Raw genomic sequence first — 18,145 nt, 5'->3', positions numbered from 1 at the left:
GTTAAATAGTCTGTAAACTAAGCTAATCAAACACAGCTGAACAGCTTAATCAGTATCTAAGAGGTCAGCAGAGGTGAAGATTGTTTTAGAGATGCCTGACCAGAAAGAGTTCACTAAAGCTTTACAAAGTTCATTATCCAACAGGAAAGGTTTGAATGTTACATACAGGCACACACGCACAATTAAATGGCAATGGTTAATGCTGCTTATCTTTGCTATATGTCTCCAGCTGCTGTTCCTCCTCAACTCCTGGCTAGACAAACAATTTTTGACCATCCTTATGAAAGTGTGCAAATGCATACAGCAAACACAGTGCATTAAATCAGATGCATCACATTGAAGAGAGCTCAATCAAAGAGTGGAATATTTCTTGCAAATAAAGGGCCAGGTGAATAACCATCCTCCACATAAATTGCCTGAAGCTGTATTGCAGTAATGCTCCACTATCTTGTGGAGCCATTCCAAAACATGACTTATTTGTGATGCTCAGTATAATGTATTCTCTTCCAGTCCAAAATAAACTGTAAATCCAAAATTACATTTTTTTCCCCTCTGCCAGACAGACTTACTTTAAATTATTTTATACATCTGAATGCATTATTAAGAAGGGCTGCTGTACATTTCCATACTGAAATCAGCCTCATTATTTTAGAATAGATTATCTCAGACAAAAAAAAGCCAGCTGAAGAGCAAACAAATTCACAGGCAATTTGGTTAAAAAGGAAAAAATACAGGAAAAAAAAAAAAGCTCAGAACTTAATTATCTACTAAACTTTGCAAGCATTAATTAACTAGTGCTTCTGTTTCTGGGAGGATCATTCACCTGTGTTTTGATGGGTAGCACCACAACGTCTAACATTGTATAGGACTGAGTCCTTGAACTATTTAGGGTAAGACAAAGGTAAAAAACAAATCTACATGCTGTGGATTTATGTACCTTGCATATATAATTTTCTAGCTTTCTTTACTCATTGCTATAATAAATATCTTCTCTCTCTCAAATCAAGACACATTTGTAATATCAAAATATCTGACCCAGATCTCCTCAGGTAAAAAAAAAATCTTCCTCAGTCACCTGTATTTCAATCAAATCACACCAGCTCTTCAGCAGACACTCAGTACTGAGCTTGATTTTCAAGCTGATGACAGGCACCAGGTCAGAAAAAGTAGATGGAGTCCTACACTGCTTGTTTAATTCATACCATTCAGTTCAGCAAGAATATGCCATTTGTAGGGTTCATAGCTACACCCTGCTATGAAGTGAAGCTGTGTGCAGAAAACAGGATCTAACTGAAAGAAGTCTTGAACACAAGTAACATGAGAGATTTTTGCATGTCTTGACTTGGGGGCACAGATTTTAAACTTGCAAGAACAGTCCACACTGAAATTTAACTTGAAATCTAGAAGATTTGGCAAGCATCAGCCTGCTAGTAGACCTGATGGAGCGGGTCCAGAAGAGGGCCATGGAAATTATCAGGGGGTTGGAACACCTCTGTCTATGATGACAGGAGCTGGGGTTATTCAGCCTGGAAAAGAGAAGGCTCTGCAGAGACCTAATAACAACCTTCCAGTACCTGAAGGGGGCCTGCAAGAAGGACAGAGAGAGAGACTGCTTACAAAGGCCTGTAGTGATAGGACAAGGGACGATGCCTTCAAACTAGAGAAGAGCAGATTTAGATTGGATGTTAGGAACAAGTTCTTTACCATGAAGGTAGTAGAACACTGGGACAGGCTGGCCAGGGCCCCATCCCTGGAGATATTCAGGGTGAGGCTTGGTAGTACTCTGTGAAACCTGACCTAGTTGAGGACGCCCCTGTATGCTACAGAGGGCATTGGGCTAGATGACCTTTGGAGGTTCCTTCCAACCCAGACCATTCTATGATTCTATGTAATGTTCATTCATTTGTTAAAAGGTAATACTTCTTTTTAACTGGTTTAGTACCACAACAGTTCTCTGTATTTCTGGAAAGGAAATGATAAACCTAATTGGTTTAAAATTAAGTCATCAACACTCATCAAGTCTGCTAAAACTGCTAGGATTCACACATCTGGCACAGGCTATGGAAAGCACTTTATGGAACAGTTTCAATTGTAATTTACTAGTTGCACAATGAAAGTTTGCCTCTTGGGCCAAAAAAAAAATGTAATGCTGAGTCTGCGTGTAAGGGCTGAGGTTTTCAAAAGGCACCCTTGACTACATAGCTACAGATAAGAAGGTTAAAATATGCTTCAACTAAAAAAGAGGGGAAAAATAAAAAAGAAATTTAAAAAAAAAAAAGTAATAATAAAAAAAAATAAGGCAGACAAGATTTTTGCTCCTAACAGAGCTAAAAATAAGACAGTATGAAATGTAAATGTCAGGCAGGAAATACTCACTTTCCTAGTTAAATATGAAAACCAAGACTCTATAAAGTTTCCAGCTACAATAAAATTCTGAGTGGTTATCTAAGCTCACAGTGTAAAGTGGCATGATCTCGTATGACCATGGACTGCTGCAGGGGAACAATCCACGTGACGGAGGATTGAAAATGTTCCATTGAATTAGTACATTGGCATCTTCTGTGCAAAACTGGTTTAACAGCAAGGATCAAAACTGCACAGATTAGAAAAATGTGTCAGCTTCCACATTTTGAGGATAGCTCATTAATTCTTTTCCATCTTGCAATATTTTGCAAATTCTAAGCTGTGACATTTGGAGTGTCACCAGCTAAAACATGCTGTCTCCTTATGGTGTGTTGCGGTGGATTTTGCAAGCTATCACAGGGCAGTGAGGGTTTTCTGTACAGCTTCAGAAGAACACTTAGCAGAGAACATACATGCTCCCCCTTCTTCCATACACAGACTACAGAAATTATGGGTCTGTGGCTTCAGGTTTAAGGAGAAGAGATAAACAAGAAAGTGCAGAAAACTGCAACACCAAGCGCATGCCAAAAGCTCCTCTCTCCCTAATTTTGGCTGCCATTCTGGAGACTTGCTGGGCATAACTACACAGAAGCATTTGACTGTAGCCCTAAGATGTAAGCGTGCTGTTCAAAAGAGGAAGGAGGTTTCTAACTGTTCAAGCATGTTCCTGCAGGTATCAGTACCCTGACAAGAACAAAGGTGAAGATATATTCTGACTGAAAAGTGTTTTCACTTCATGACATATTCCTCTTTGACATCCCTCCATGCATTAACACACCACACCAGGTCATGCTGCTCTATGTTACAAGGATGTGCTTTATAGTCACTTACTACTTCAGACAGCTGCCTTTTCTCTTCATCCCTATTTCCTATTGAAAAAAATAATAATTAGTTTCTCATTGTCTTTCTTCAGTCCTGTTGGAAAGTGTCTGCTATATTCTTGCTCTAGAGAAGAACTCCCTACAAATGGGTTTAATCATGAAAGAAAAATCACTAAAAATCAAGGCTCCTCCTAAGCAGACTTACAGTTCCTCTCTGCACACTGACAGAAACTCATTGAACCTTGTTGTGAGGAATTCCCATGGCAGCATCCTTGCAGGTTATCCCAGAGCTTTGTGAGCCTCTTTCTTGGAGAGCATGTTTTGACGCCTAGCCCTGGCCTTCCCTCCTTCCTGTCCCTCCCACCATGGCCATGGCACAAAGCTATTCCCTTCCCTTTTGCCCAACTTTTTTTTTTTTTTTCCCCTGAAAAAAAGATTTGGACAAAACAAAACAAAACAAAAACCTACTTAGTTTGTAATTTCAGCATTTCCCTAACCCTACCACAGTGATGAGCCCTACATTTTACACCTCAGAGCTTGCAGTTCCTTTCAGCCTCATGCTCTGTTCTGGGGCAATATAGAGGGTGGTGCATTACTCCTTCCACTATATCACTTTGATAGAGAGAAGGACAGATCCCACCTGAACCACAGCTCCCATAAATCAGATACCTTATCTGTGAAACCTATCTTTCCTCTCTCATCTCAGAAAGAATGGAATGAATTGGGAATAAATAATGATTTATAGAATACAACATACATACCATGTTAATATAAGGATAATCCAGAATAGATAATAAAATTTCAAATTTAAGTATCTATATCTACAGCAAACATTATATGTGTGTATATATATATTACAAATCTTTATTATGATGTTTGATTCGTGTAGTATTCATAATTATATGCAATGCATCTTTACAGCTGTTTTGGGTCACTGATGGGAAAACTGGGAAGTAACTTCCCAAAACAGCTTGTAAGCCACAGCCCTCGACCATGTGAAAATTTACACCTACGAAAATAAATTACGGGTCCCGCAGAAGCAGAAAGAGATTAGAACTCCGGGCAGGGTGTGTGGTGTGTGTATTTGTAGGGGGTGTGTATGCCGGAGTTTGGAGACAGCACCTGACAGTGGCAGCTCAGAGTATTTAACCGCTGCACCTCCACACGGGATAAAACATTGCTTCAAACCGCTGCTGCCCCTAAACCCAAAGCTGATAGCCATCAGGAGCCAGAATGCAGCCTAATGCCTGGCTGTTAGCCATTTCACAGCTCTCCACCGGAGTTCTCCCGTTAAGACGGATTGCTACCCCCACATACACTTGTTCCCCTTAGTTTGATTCCGTTTGTCACACCAATCAGCAGTCGTTAAGGTAGGATGAGATAATGAACACTTAAGTACCCCAGGTCATTAGGATGCTGCTTCTGGCAGGGCACAGAGGGAATTTCAATGTAAACTACTAGACTGTCGGTGTTTTTTCTCTTCTCCAGCCTGAACCCATGACAGGATAGCCACTGAAATTTGAAATTACTAAGATCAGTTGCAGCCACCTTTACACATATTTTGAATAAAAAGAAGATAACTAGGTAGCTGACTCCTTTCTTGCCTATTTCTTTCATGAAGATGAAAGGTGAAGGGACTGAACAACAAAGGTTTCACACTCCAGCACTGATTATTCAAGAAAAGTCCAGTTGCCAAAGCTAAGTAACACGTGCATTTGGATGTTTGCCCCCTGCTCTACGTTTACATTCCTGTTTTAATAAAAACATTTTGAAGGGGTTTTGCCTTATTGTCCACACCAACCACAGACACTTATGTTACTGAAGATCACAGATTAAAATAATAGGATAGACCATGCAAGAAAGAGTGGGAAAATTAATGAAATAAAGTAAGCTGGAGGGGACAAGGGAGAGGCATCTCTTTCGGTTATCTTAGGTACTAGTTATAAAGCATATATTTAAAGGACTTTAAGTACAGTGACTGTGTTCAGGAAATAATTACTTTGGACTCCCGCAGTGGAAACAAAAACTTGCAGAAGGTTGCAGTGCTCGCTCTGTGAATACCATGAATCTAATCCTGTGATTTTGCACTCACAGGAAAACTTTTGTTCCTGCGACTTTTCACAAGACTAAAACCCTAAGATGCCTGGATCCAACAGGACTCATGTGATGTCTCTGAGCTAACACGAGTTAAGTGAACAAAAGTTTGCAGATCCTGCCTCCAGTAGTATGTGATAAAAACTGGCAGACCAGAAAACGTGGGAAACACCTGTATTTCAAAATAGCTTTCAGATGATGCAAGTAACTTACATTTCCCCCCCTCCCCCCCCCCATCAGTCAGCCACAGAACAGGTACACAAAGTTCAAACTAAGCCCAAGATCTGGATGAGTGCTTTTCACTGTACTCTTCTCAAAAGAAAACACAACACTGAAAGTTATCTGCTTATACACCATCCGCAGCCAACTGAGGTTGAATCACATCCTCACCATGCTGAAGGCATTTACGGTTTTATTTCTGTTTCCACTTTGACTGCTTCAGTTTGGACAGTCATATAAACAAGATATTTTATTTACTTCAGGGTCCAGAATTACCAAACTAGAAAAATGCAGACAATCAGTGGCCAGCCAAGGGTCTCATTAGGGAATATATGCAGTGTTACCGTAGAAACCAGAGAGGGCTGGCATGCTAAAATTTCTGTTCTTGCAAAAGAATTCACCAACCTCAACAGGAAATAAATCAGCAAATCAGAGTTAAGGTCAAGTAACTGAAGATGAAGCAGTTGTGCTCCACAAGCTTCATCATTACTAATACTAAGGTTTAAGTCTGTCAAGTGCCTTTAAGCTTCTATGAGGATCCATTGTGGAAATACTGGACTCAGACTAACACTCCTTCCTAAATATTTTTCACAGAAAAGGAGCCAGAAAGGCTGTAAAAATCTGCACTATTTTAAGTCACCAACCTTCATCTCACCCTATTTTACTTTGCAGAAAGGTGTGTGTAGCAGCAACCTTTCACACCAGAGCCTTATGCTCAGCTAGTTACACTTGAATTACCAGATATGTAACAATCCTGGAGAGGAGTAATTGCTGTATACATGTCTGTGAGGTGCCTTACAAACAGTAGTCAACTTTCACACCACCTCTGTGAGATGTGCATGGATGGGCTATTGCTCTCAGAGTGCAGGTGTGGTAAAACAGTGGTGTCACAGAAACAAGAGTCAAGGCTGAGATCACAGGTCTGCCCATATTAAACACCTTCAACCCCTTCTGTCTCTGCATTTTATAACTGTCAAGTGAAGGAAGCAGAGGGGAGACTGAAAATACCAAAAGATGGCACTGAAACTCCTGAAAGTCTTTACTGAGCTGGAGTCTGTGAACATACCAAACTGGCACTATGGCAAAGCTTAGTGGCCATGTAACAAAGATGGACTTGGTGACTGCCAGGTGTGAACTGCTAACGCAGGAAACTGCTGCTGCTTTGGGAACTCGGTGGCTACAAATCCATTATCACTGCATAAATGTGCTCTTGAAACTTTCACTAAGTTCAGCAATAGGAAGCTTCCTGGTGTCATGCAGATTACCAGTGCACAAAGGCATCAGTACTGGAACAGATCCAGTATATACTTGCTTAAAGAGCAAGCCAAAACACCAGCTTGCTAACAATGGCTCAGAGAAGTACCTGAGCTGCTACAGGTTTCCCACAACTTTTAGGTTTCCTCCTGGAAACAGTTATTTTAGCGGAGTATGAAGAAAAACTGTGTTACATTCCCGAGATGAGTTACTGGTAACACCAGAAGGAGGAACTCACTGCCTATCTCTTTCACACACATCAAGCTTTACCCTGCATGTAAGTCCATCTACTATACCCTGAACATTTACTATTACACAGTATCCTTTTTGCCAATTCCTCCCTCTTTGCACTCATTTGGGTGACAAGGTTTTTAAACTGTCAGGTTGGTTTGTTAGTTTATCTAAAAATAGATTAAAAAAGCTGATAAACTTGAGCTGAAGTTTGGAAAATAGTTTTTTTGTTGACAGGCACAGGCAGAGGAAGGGGAGGAGAGGCTGTGGATTTCACTTAGCCAGGTTGCATGCCAGGCTCAGCACAGGCTCAGCGCTGTTGACTTCTGACTTTGACTTTTGCGTGGCTTTAGAAGTGGGCAAAGACAGATTTAGCCAAGGCTGAAACACCATTTGACAGCCTGGGACAACTGGCAGACCTGACCCACAAGGTGTTTTTACTCAGCTTCTGGTAATGCCAGTAAGTTGGAGGCAGTCTGAACCAGTGCACATGTGCTGTGGGGCAGGCATGCAGCTCCAGCATGGCGCTGGCCAGGGTTATTAGGTTAATTGAAGCACCACGTGAGTACAGTCCTGTCGAGCCTGAGCTCCGAATTATATGGAGAGGAATAGAAGCAGCAGCAGGGGAGGGGAAACAGGAACTGGTCGCTCCTGACCTGAAAAGACCTTTTGGGGTTATGCTGTTTAAAGAAGCGGGGGGGGGGGGGGGAGAGAAAAACCCACCAACCACAAACCAAAACCAAGCCTAGCCCCTGACCTGAAAAGCTATTGTCCAGAACATAGCACAAGAATGTAATAATTTCATTTACACAAATTCTCACTCTGTGTTAACAAGCACACTAAAGGCCCAGTCCCATTTCTCTTCAAATCAGTATTTAAGAAGAAAACTATTACTATCCCAGGCAGTTCACAGCATCTGTCTTTGTTTTAGCACCACTTGCAGAGGTCGTATTTCTGAGAAAAGATAGTGTGGGAATGGGGGAGAAGGCAGGCAAAAGCAAACTTCACTGATTAACAATTCAAATGTTGAAAGCCAGCCATATACGAAGGAGGATTTCATTTTTACCCCGTGTATTGCTTTGTTTCTAGACAGACCTTCATTCACTGGCATGGAAACAGGCGTACTCCACAGCTAGTACTACTGAATAACCAGCTGTGTTCAGGGGATATTTATAACCATTAACTCTGTAGGTGGAAGGTGAGTTTTAGTATATGTGTCACAGTTACTCCTCTGGCTTTGCTTCTGTCAGCCAGAATTAAACTGTAGAAGGCACTATATATCTCCCCATCGTTTTCACTCTTTCCCCTTACACTTAACCATCTTTTCCGAGCTTGTTTCAGAGTTTTCTGGCTTCCCTTACCGCTCTTGCCTCGTCTCGGTGACAAACCAAGTTTGCGCGGGGGCTACCATGCCCAACGCACACCCCACTGCCTGCTCGGGCAGGCGGCGAGAGGGGCTTCCCCGGAGCTCTCCTGTCTTCCTCCGGCAGATGCCCGGGGCAGGGGACACGAGAACCCCTAGGGGGCCCAAACCACACTGCGAGGCACTGCCCCTTGTCACCACCCCGGGCTCGGTGCAGCCGTCAGACGCCGGTGTCCCCAAACCGCAGTCCCCTCACTCCGCTCCGGGTTGGCGGCGGGGAGAGGGTCGGTTTCCTTTATGAGGATGCAACGGGGGATGGGGGTGGAAGGAAAGGGGATCACTCCGCTACCTGTGTTATGCCAAACCCCGACGCCCCTCACACACTTCTGTCTTCCCCCTGCATATCCTCCTGCACGGACATCTCCAGAGCAGCACGGTGGGGACATAACTATCCCTGCCCCCGCACACTGACCCTCGGAAAGGTCGGGGAGGAGGGGAACAAACCTCCTGGAGAGCCCTTCGCTGCGCACAAAGAGATACGGGGAATATCGGCCGCCCCCGCGGCGGCCAGCGCTGAACGCACACGCAAACACACACACGCACACAAGCGCGCTCACACACACGAGCACGCACACAAACACAGGCACAAGCTCACACGCCAACACGCACCCACACACCCGCGGTGCATCCCGGCGGGTCACGTACCTGCAGGTGCCTGTCGGTGAGAGCGCGAAGCGGGAGGCTGTGCGATATCGCCTGCATCGCACTAGGGGGGGGGATGTTACTGTGATAGTGCTCGGGGGCTGGGGAGGGGGGGGGCTGCTCAGGTCCCTCCTCCTCCTCCGCCCCCCCCCCGCAGTGCGTGTGCGATGCCCTGCGCGACGCTGCTCCGCGCCGGGGGAGGCAGCGGCGGGCTCCGGCTCCTATCAGCCACCGGAAACCGGCGCCGGTCGCACAGACCGCAGGAAGTGTGCAATGGCACACCCGCCGCCCCCCGCACCGGCCCCGCCGCCCCCCGCAGGGCCCGGGCCGGGCCCGGGCGCGCAGCCAGTCCCGGGGAGCTGGGGTGCAGAGCCGCGGGAAGGACGAGTGCCATCGGGAGCTGGCCGAGGGGGCACAGCAGCGCAAGCTGGTTTGGCACAAGGCGGCTAAAAAAGCCCTGTGAGGGTTGGTAATGGCCACGCAGCGCTGCGTGGAAACAGGCAAATGGAGCTGCCGTGCCTGCATTGCAACGGGTAGGAACGCTTACCTTGAGAACTCATCTTGGGAGACCCCGTGCTGCCAAACCCGGGCTTGTCACCCTGCTGCTGAGGAGCCCACTCTCAGCTGACATAAAATAATGTCATTGTAACAGTTCTGATGAAGAGCTGTTGACTTACACCACGTGAGTTACTCAGAGGAGCTGTGTCCACACGACTGAGGCTCAGTTGTTTGGTGCAGGCACAGAGACACACCACTTACTGTTATTTTACTTTTCTGCATGAGATCATAGATACAGCACCAGGTGTTTATTAATTTTATGTGGGATATATACATATGCACCCCTCCCACGTCCGTATATAGGGCAATAAAACCTGCAATTTGCCTGTCATGAAAACGGCAACTTCCTTGATTTGTCTGCAGCTACAGATCTCAGCAGCAGCATTACTCATATTGGAGGTTTCTTTTGCAGTTAATCATGGGAAGTCTCACCATGTGCTTGCAAGAATTTTCTCTGGATGCTGGTGCTCCCCCAGCAAGCGAGGCGTGTGCCAAAGCAAACTCTGCACGTCTCTCCTGTTGGGCTTTTATTTTCCTCCACCTTGTTGCATCACTCCAAGAAGGAGACAGGCCTGACTGCTGCTGGGAGAATATCAGTCTTCCAAACTGGCTGCTCATGCCCCAGAGGTTTCCTTTCCTCATCCTCCTTCTGCCAACATTTGCAAAACTTGAATGGGCTAACACATGCTGCTAGCTACGATGGCAACAATGCTTACGCAAGAGTATAATGGAGGCAATCTGGAAGCATGTTCGTGCCAGCAGTAATGCTCTTTCTGGGTTTGCCTCTGATGCAGCAGGGGAATTTGGTAGTAGCATTAACCTCGCCTGGGGAAGACTGCCATCCCTTCTGCTCTTGTTTATTTTCAGTAAGATGTCATCGTCGTGTCAATGCAACTCAGCAGAGATCTTTAATACTTTAAGGGAAGAGTGTTAGACTCCTAAAGATGGAGAACTCTAAACAGAAGGAGTAATTGCTCCAGGGAGTAAAAGGAGAGTCTGCCACCATCTGTAATGATCAAACATGTGACACACTGCTTCCACATCTTCATGCTTTTGGCTTGAGGACCTGGAGTCAGAGCACCAGCATCATCAAGGACAAGACCGTCACCTTCCTGGACTCTGCTGTGTCCTGCCAGGGGCTGAGATGTGCTGCTCTTCAGGTATATATGCCCCTGCAGCACACCTCCTATGCAGAGGCTGCATGGGTTGTACAGTTCAAATCAGAGCTCAGTTTGCCTCCAAGGTGGGGCTGCTGAACTCTTTTTTTTCACTATCAAATAGTTACATTTTGACAATGAGTTCAACAAGGAATTCCTGAGGAGGAGATCTGCCTTCTAGACAGTCTGCATTGCTGTAGACTTTAAAACAAGGCACATCATGGGTAGGCAGGAAACATAAGAGGCTTGCTCGTCACTGTGCATCTTCAACTTGTTTCTGCAGTGGAGGAATGGACTCTGTTGGCTGTAACTTCTCTGTAGGCTACTGAATTGGACATGAACTTGCTTTTGCAGTCAACTCTGCAGAGCGCTTGGAAGCAGCCCACAAGCCACAGTCTGAAAGACATTACCTGTCTTACCTATTGTCTTACCTATATGGCTTCTTCATTCTCATTTCTGATCCCTCCTTCCTTTCTCCCAACTCCACTGGGCTTTTGCTTTGCTTTTCTCTTTTTGTCTCATGCTCATCTATGGCAACAAGACAAAGTAGCCTCAAAGCATGCCCTCCTCCCACCTTCTCCCCCACCTCTTCTACTCTTTCTTCACTTCTTCATTGTTAGGAGCAGCCCCAGGTCAATGTGATGTCTGCACTCATTAATTACAAAGAGGGTTTGAAAATGCTTCTCTAACCTCTGAGGTGGTTGCTTGGCTGTTGTGCTCTATTAGCATCACAGCCTTGTACACAGGGCTGTAATTGTATCAGAGGCTTCTGGTTCCTATCATACACACTGCTAGCTTTAGCTGCCCCAGTAATGTCCTCAGCACTTCAGCACAGAACTGCAATTTCGAGTGAACTCATGCTAACTCCTGCCTGCATTAGGAACTGTGTTGGAAAGGCAGCAAGCAGCATGTACCAGTGTTCCTATAAAAGCAAGTTTTTTTCCTGGGAGAGAAAGCTGCTGATGTTGACTTGATGGGACTGTGCTGGCCTCTGCACAGCCGAGGAACTGTGAGGTGGTGTAGTTGCTGGTCATTTCTCCTATTCCTCACCTGGCATAAAATACATTGAGGCATAGCTCTGTTGGCATACACACCTGCCAGAGGTGCTAAGAACGTCTTCATAGTCCTCATGCTCAGATGAGGCAGTAGGGTCCTGTCATTAATGCAGCAGGCTGAGGAAGAAGGTGAGTGACATGCTCATCCCACACCTTACTCAGACTTTCTTCTGTGACCTTGGACAGTAACCTCTGTTTGCCCACCTGTGCTATAACTGTTTACCAGCCTTGGCAGGCTGTGTGACAAGAAGGGATTTGCTATCTCCAGGCCCCAGAGACAGGAAAACTGCTGCGTGTAGTGCTCAGTGGAAACTCACACTCTCTCCTCCTGAACCGCTGGGCAGTCTGCTGGATTACCTGCCACCACATTAACAACAATGCCACCTGCAGGCCAAAAAGAATGGGCAAAGGCAAAAGCATCACAGATCCTCCAAGAACCAAGTCTTCCAACTGGGCCAGTAGGTGGTGAAATAGGATGCACCAGTTGCCAAACAGGAGCAAAGGAACCTGCTCCTTAGAAACACCTGCCTGTCTGCTTGAAAAGAGGCCAACAGTCATGGCAAGTTACAGCTACACTCTGTGCTGGGTTAGGAACTGGCTGGAGGGCTGTGCCCAGAGAATGGTGGTGAATGGTGCCACATCCAGCTGGAGGCCAGTCACTAGTGGTTTATCACAGTATCACAGTATAACTAAGGTTGGAAGAGACCCCAAGGATCATCGAGTCCAACCTGTCTCCACAGACCTCATGACTAGACCATGGCACCAAGTGCCACATCCAATCTCCTCTTGAATACCTCCAGGGACGGCGACTCCACCACCTCCCTGGGCAGCCCATTCCAATGACGAATGACTCGCTCGGTGAAGAACTTTCTCCTCACTTTGAGTCTAAACCTCCCTGGTGCAGCTTGACACTGTGTCCCCTTGTTCTGGTGCTGGTTGCCTGGGAGAAGAGACCAACCCCCACCTGGCTACAACCACCTTTCAGGTAGTTGTAGAGGGCTATGAGGTCACCCCTGAGCCTTCTCTTCTCCAGGCTAAACAATCCCAGCTCCCTCAGCCTCTCCTCATAGGGCTTGTGCTCAAGGCCTCTCACCAGCCTTGTCGCCCTTCTCTGGACACATTCAAGGGTCTCGATGTCCTTCCTAAACTGAGGGGCCCAGAACTGGACACAGTACTCAAGGTGTGGCCTAACCAATGCAGAGTACAGGGGCACAATGACCTCCCTGCTCCTGCTGGCCACACTATTCCGAATACAGGCCAGGATGCTGTTGGCCCTCTTGGCCACCTGGGCACACTGCTGGCTCATGTTTAGGCGGGTGTCAATCATCACCCCCAGGTCCCTCTCTGTTTGGCAGCTCTCCAGCCACTCTGACCCCAGCCTGTAGCTCTGCATGGGGTTGCCGTGGCCAAAGTGCAGCACCTGGCACTTGGACTTGTTAAATGCCATCCCATTGGACTCTGCCCATCTGTCCAGTCGGTCAGGGTCCCTCTGCAGAGCCTTTCTACCCTCTGACCAATATCTGTTACTAACTTGGTGTCATCTGCAAATTTACTGATGACTGACTCAACCCCCTCATCCAGATCATCAATGAAGATGTTAAAGAGGACGGGGCCCAGCACTGATCCCTGGGGGATGCCACTGGTGACTGGCCGCCAGCTGGATGTGGCACCATTCACCATCACTCTCTGGACTCTCTGTCCCCCAGGGATCAGTGCTGGGTCCCATCCTGTTCAATATCTTTATTGATGATCTGGATGAGGGGATTGAGTCAGTCATGAGTAAATTTGCAGATGACACCAAGGTGGGAGCAGATGTTGATTGGTATAGAGGGTAGAGGGGCTCTCCAGAGGGACCTTGACAGGCTGGACAGATGGGCAGAGTCCAACATGATGACATTCAACAAGTCCAAGTGCCGGGTGCTGCACTTCGGCCACGGCAACCCTATGCAGAGCTACAGGCTGGGGTCAGAGTGGCTGGACAGCTGCCAAACAGGAAGGGACCTGGGGATACTGATTGACAGCTGGCCTGATTGACAATGGCATCCTGGCCTGCATCAAGAATAATGTGGTCAGCAGGAGCAGGGAAGTCATTGTAACCCTGTACTCAGTTCTGGTTAGGCTACGCCTTGAGTACTGTGTCCAGTTCTGGGCCCCTCAATTTAAGAAGGACATTGAGACTCTTGACTGTGTCCAGAGAAGGGCAACAAGGCTGGGGAGAGGCCTTGAGCACAAGCCCTGTGAGGAGAGGCTGAGGGAGCTGGGATTGTTTAGCCTGGAGAAGAGGAGACTCAGGGGTGACCTTCTTGCTGTCTAGAAGTACCTGAAGGGTGGTTGTAGCCAGGAGGAGGTTGGTCTCTTCTCCCAGGCAACCAGCACCAGAACAAGAGGACACAGTCTCAAGCTGCACTAGGGGAAGCTTAGGTTTGAGGTGAGGGGAAAGTTCTTCACAAAGAGAGTTGTTAGCTGTTGGAATGGGCTGCCCAGGGATGTGGTGGAGTCACCAGTCCTGGAGGCGTTCAAGCGGGGATTGGATGTGGCACTTGGTGCCATGGTTTAGTATCATGAGGTTCTTGGGTGCCAGGTTGGACTTGATGATCTTTGAGGTCTCTTCCAACCTTATTGATTCTATGATCTATGATTCTATGACTCTATGCATCAAAGCACAGGTGTTATCACCTCATGGAGAACACATGGACACTCAGTGATGACATGGCTTTATCATGAACCTGCTGAACTTCCCCAGCATCTCTCCAGCATTCAAGCAGTAATGGAGGAGAGCTTGGCTTTTCCCAGGGAGGTCCTCTGTGAGAAGAGACAGGTACCAGCCTACATCAATGACAGGGACAATGGCCTCTTTCCCATTTGTGCAGGACTGGTGGGTGAGCTTGGATTCATGCTGAAAGGTTTGCTTCTGCTGCCCAGCTCTGCCCTGCATTTGACCCAGGCAGCAAAGCAGCAACGAATGACTCACATTCCTATAGTCTGTGCCCCAGCCGGGCTTGCTCGCTCCTGCACAGTTGAGCAGGGTGTGCCAGCCCATGCATAGGCTCTCAGGCCTCATCAGCAGTCGCAAGCCTGACCGTGTGCCAGAAGCTTTGCCAGACGAGACACAAAGGCAAAACATAAGTCCTGTGAATTCTCTCAGTTCTTCCAGCAGGAGAGAAGATCCAAGAAGGCCAGTGGCATCCTTGCCTGCATCAAGAACAATGTGGTTAGGACACACCTTGAGTACTGTGTCCAGTTCTGGGCCCCTCAGTTTAGGAAGGATGTTGACTTGCTGGAATGTGTCCAGAGAAGGGCAACAAAGTTGGTGAGGGGTTTGGAACACAAGCCCTTTGAGGAGAGGCTGAGGGAGCTGGGGTTTAGCCTGGAGAAGTGGAGGCTCAGGGGAGACCTTCTTGCTGTCTACAACTACCTGAAGAGAGGTTGTAGCCAGGTGAGGGTTGGTCTCTTTTCCCAGGCAACCAGCACCAGAACAAGAGGACACAGTCTCAAGCTGCACCAGGGGAAGTTTAGGCTTGAGATGAGGAGAAAGTTCTTCACAGACGGAGTCATTTGTCATTGGAATGGAGTCACCATTCCTGGAGGTGTTCAAAGAGGGGATTGGACGTGGCACTTGGTGCCATGGTTTAGTAGTCATGAAGTGTTGGGTGACAGGTTGGACTTGATGATCTTTGAGGTCTTTTCCAACCTTATTGATTCTATGATTCTAAGATGCTTTGGCAGGTGCTAAACACTCTGGGAGGGAGACAGAGGCCGTCAGAAAATACTTCTGATTTTAGCAGAACATTTACATGTTGTGCTAAGGACCTACCACAAGAGCAGCTTCAATGAGACGGGAAGACAGCAGTGGCCAAGAGGTATGTTTTTGACCACATGTGGCTGCATTACAGGAAGATGGGCAGGATCAGGCCACTGCCACACCAGGCTTTTGGATCAATTCATCAGGGGTTCCCACTGGCATGTCTTCTCCAAGGTCTACTGATCATGGCTAGCACCAGCCAAATGCAAACCATGAATCAATGTCTCATCACAGTAGGAATATTTTGCCATGTCTTTCAATGGTATGTTCCTCAGAGGAACATGTGCCCATCCAATTAGCTCCTGCAGTGCAAGATGCTAACCTAGAGCTACTTTTGAGTCAGGAAAAATTCCTTGTCCAGCCTATAGCTTGATTAAAGTGCAGCCCCTTGAGACAGCAGTGTGAGTTAAAAGAGGTCTTCCTTGTTAGGCTTAATTTCATAGAATCAATCTGATTGCTAAAGACCTTTGAGATCACCAAATCCAACCACTGAGTCCATTTGCTGTGACTCAGTCAAGATTTGATCCCACCAGTCAGCTGGAGTATGGAGAGAGCAATATTTGGGAGGCCACAAAAGGTCACAGGTGAGCTGCAGTGCCTGTCAGAACTGCCTCCTTTGTACCACTGTGATGGGACCTTGTTGTAGGCAGCCTTCCAGCTTGCAGACAGACAGCTGGATCTTCACTGAGACTGCCTCTAGCTCAAAGACACAAGTGCTGAAAATCTGGGGAACCATTTACCTACCTCATTCATCCATATGTTAATCTGGAGCCCTCATATAGAGGACTAAACACAAGGTGACCCACCCTCTGACCACACACTTCTCTAGATAAGAGCTTGGTGAGAGACAGGTGCCTGTAAGTCAGTGTTAATGGGTTGGACAAGGGCTAGTTTCCCTGGTGGGATATCAATGCTGTGGAAGGATCACAGGATGCTAGGGGTTGGAAGGAACCTCTGAAGATCATTGAGACCAACCCCCCCTGCCAGAGCAGGAGCACAGGTCTCACAGGAATGCATCCATATGAGCCTTGAAACAGATTCAATGTCTCTGGGGAGCCTGTTCCAATGCTCTGTGACCCTCACAGTGACAAAGTTCCTCCTCTTGTTGAAGTGGAACCTCCTGTGCTGTAGTTTATATCAATTGCCCCTTGTCCTGTCACGGGGTACAACAGAGAATAGCCTGTCTTCTCCCTCTTGGCACCCAGCCCTCAGATATTTATGAACATTTGTTAAATCCTCTCTCATTCTCCTCTTCCTCCCTCAGGAACAGTGTGGCCAGCAGGAGCAGGGAGGTCATTCTGCCCCTGTACTCTGCACTGGTTAGGCCACACCTTGAGTACTGTGTCCAGTTCTGGGCCCCTCAGTTTAGGAAGGATGTTGACTTGCTGGAACGTGTCCAGAGAAGGGCAACAAAGTTGGTGAGGGGTTTGGAACACAAGCCCTGTGAGGAGAGGCTGAGGGAGCTGGGGTTGCTTAGCCTGGGGAAGAGGAGGCGCAGAGGAAACCTTATTGCTGTCTACAACTACCTGAAGGGAGGTTGTAGACAGGTGGGGGTTGCTCTCTTCTCCCAGGCAACCACCAACAAGAGCACACAGTCCCAAGCTGTGCCAAGGGAGGATGGATGTTAGGAAGTTCGACACAGAAAGAGAGATTGTCCATTGGAATGGGCTGCTCATGGAGGTGATGGAGTCACCACCACTGGAAGTGTTTAAGAAGAGACTGAATGGGGCACTTAGTGCCATGGTTTAGTTGATTAGATGGTGTTGGGTGATGGGTTGGACTTGATGATCTCAAAGGTCTTTTCCAACCTGGGTAATTCTATTCTAGTCTATTCTAAACTTCTCCCTGCACAGCTTGAGACTGTGTCCTCCCACTCTGCCACTGGCTGCCTGGGAGAAAAGGCTAACCCCCACCTGTCTACAACCTCCCTCCAAGTAGTTGTAAAGAGCAATAAGGTCTCCCCTGATCCTCCTCCTCTCCAGGCCAAACATCCCCAGCTCCCTCAGCCTCCCCGCACAGGACTGCACCCCAGACCCCTCCCCAGCCTCGCTGTCCTTCTCTGGACATGTTCAAGTGTCTCAACACCCTCCAGAAACCTCCAGAAATTCAGCACATGGGATACACTGTGGATAAAAGGCTTCAGCTCAGGTGATCAGAGAAAGGGGAAGCAAAAAACTTCTCAGAAAGCTTCAGAACAGAGGCACACAGCCTTGCTAAGGATGAAGACAGGCACACAGCTTCAAGGAGAAGGACACGCCCTTCCAATCATTGGCATGCCAGCTGGGAAGGCTTCCCAACATCCAGCTCACCATCAAAGCAGTGCCCAGACTTGGCCCAGGGCCCAGGGCTGTGCCCTGAGCACTGATTTAGAGCTGACAGGAGACAGCACTCCCGGCAGCAGGCTTGGTAGAGATAGGTAATGGTTGGACTTGATGATCATAGGTCTGTTGTATGGTTGTATGGGGTTTTTTCTTGTTATGTACTTT

General features: G+C 47.2%; 1 protein-coding gene across 1 annotated transcript in view; it reads right to left on the bottom strand.

Moving 5' to 3' along the window:
• KIAA1958 (KIAA1958 ortholog) overlaps positions 1-9,451 on the bottom strand; it is a 63,088-nt gene extending 53,637 nt beyond the window's left edge. Inside the window, exon 1 of the mRNA XM_054178080.1 lies at positions 9,091-9,451. The gene's annotated coding sequence lies outside the window, so the exon portion shown is untranslated. The remainder of the gene's footprint in view (positions 1-9,090) is intronic.
• Between the last annotated feature and the right edge of the window lie 8,694 nt (positions 9,452-18,145).

The sequence above is a fragment of the Dryobates pubescens genome, chromosome Z (assembly GCF_014839835.1).
Source record: "Dryobates pubescens isolate bDryPub1 chromosome Z, bDryPub1.pri, whole genome shotgun sequence".
NCBI classification, from domain to species: Eukaryota; Metazoa; Chordata; class Aves; order Piciformes; family Picidae; genus Dryobates; species Dryobates pubescens.
Note: the sequence above shows the minus strand (reverse complement) of the source record. Positions and strands in the feature narration are given on the sequence as shown.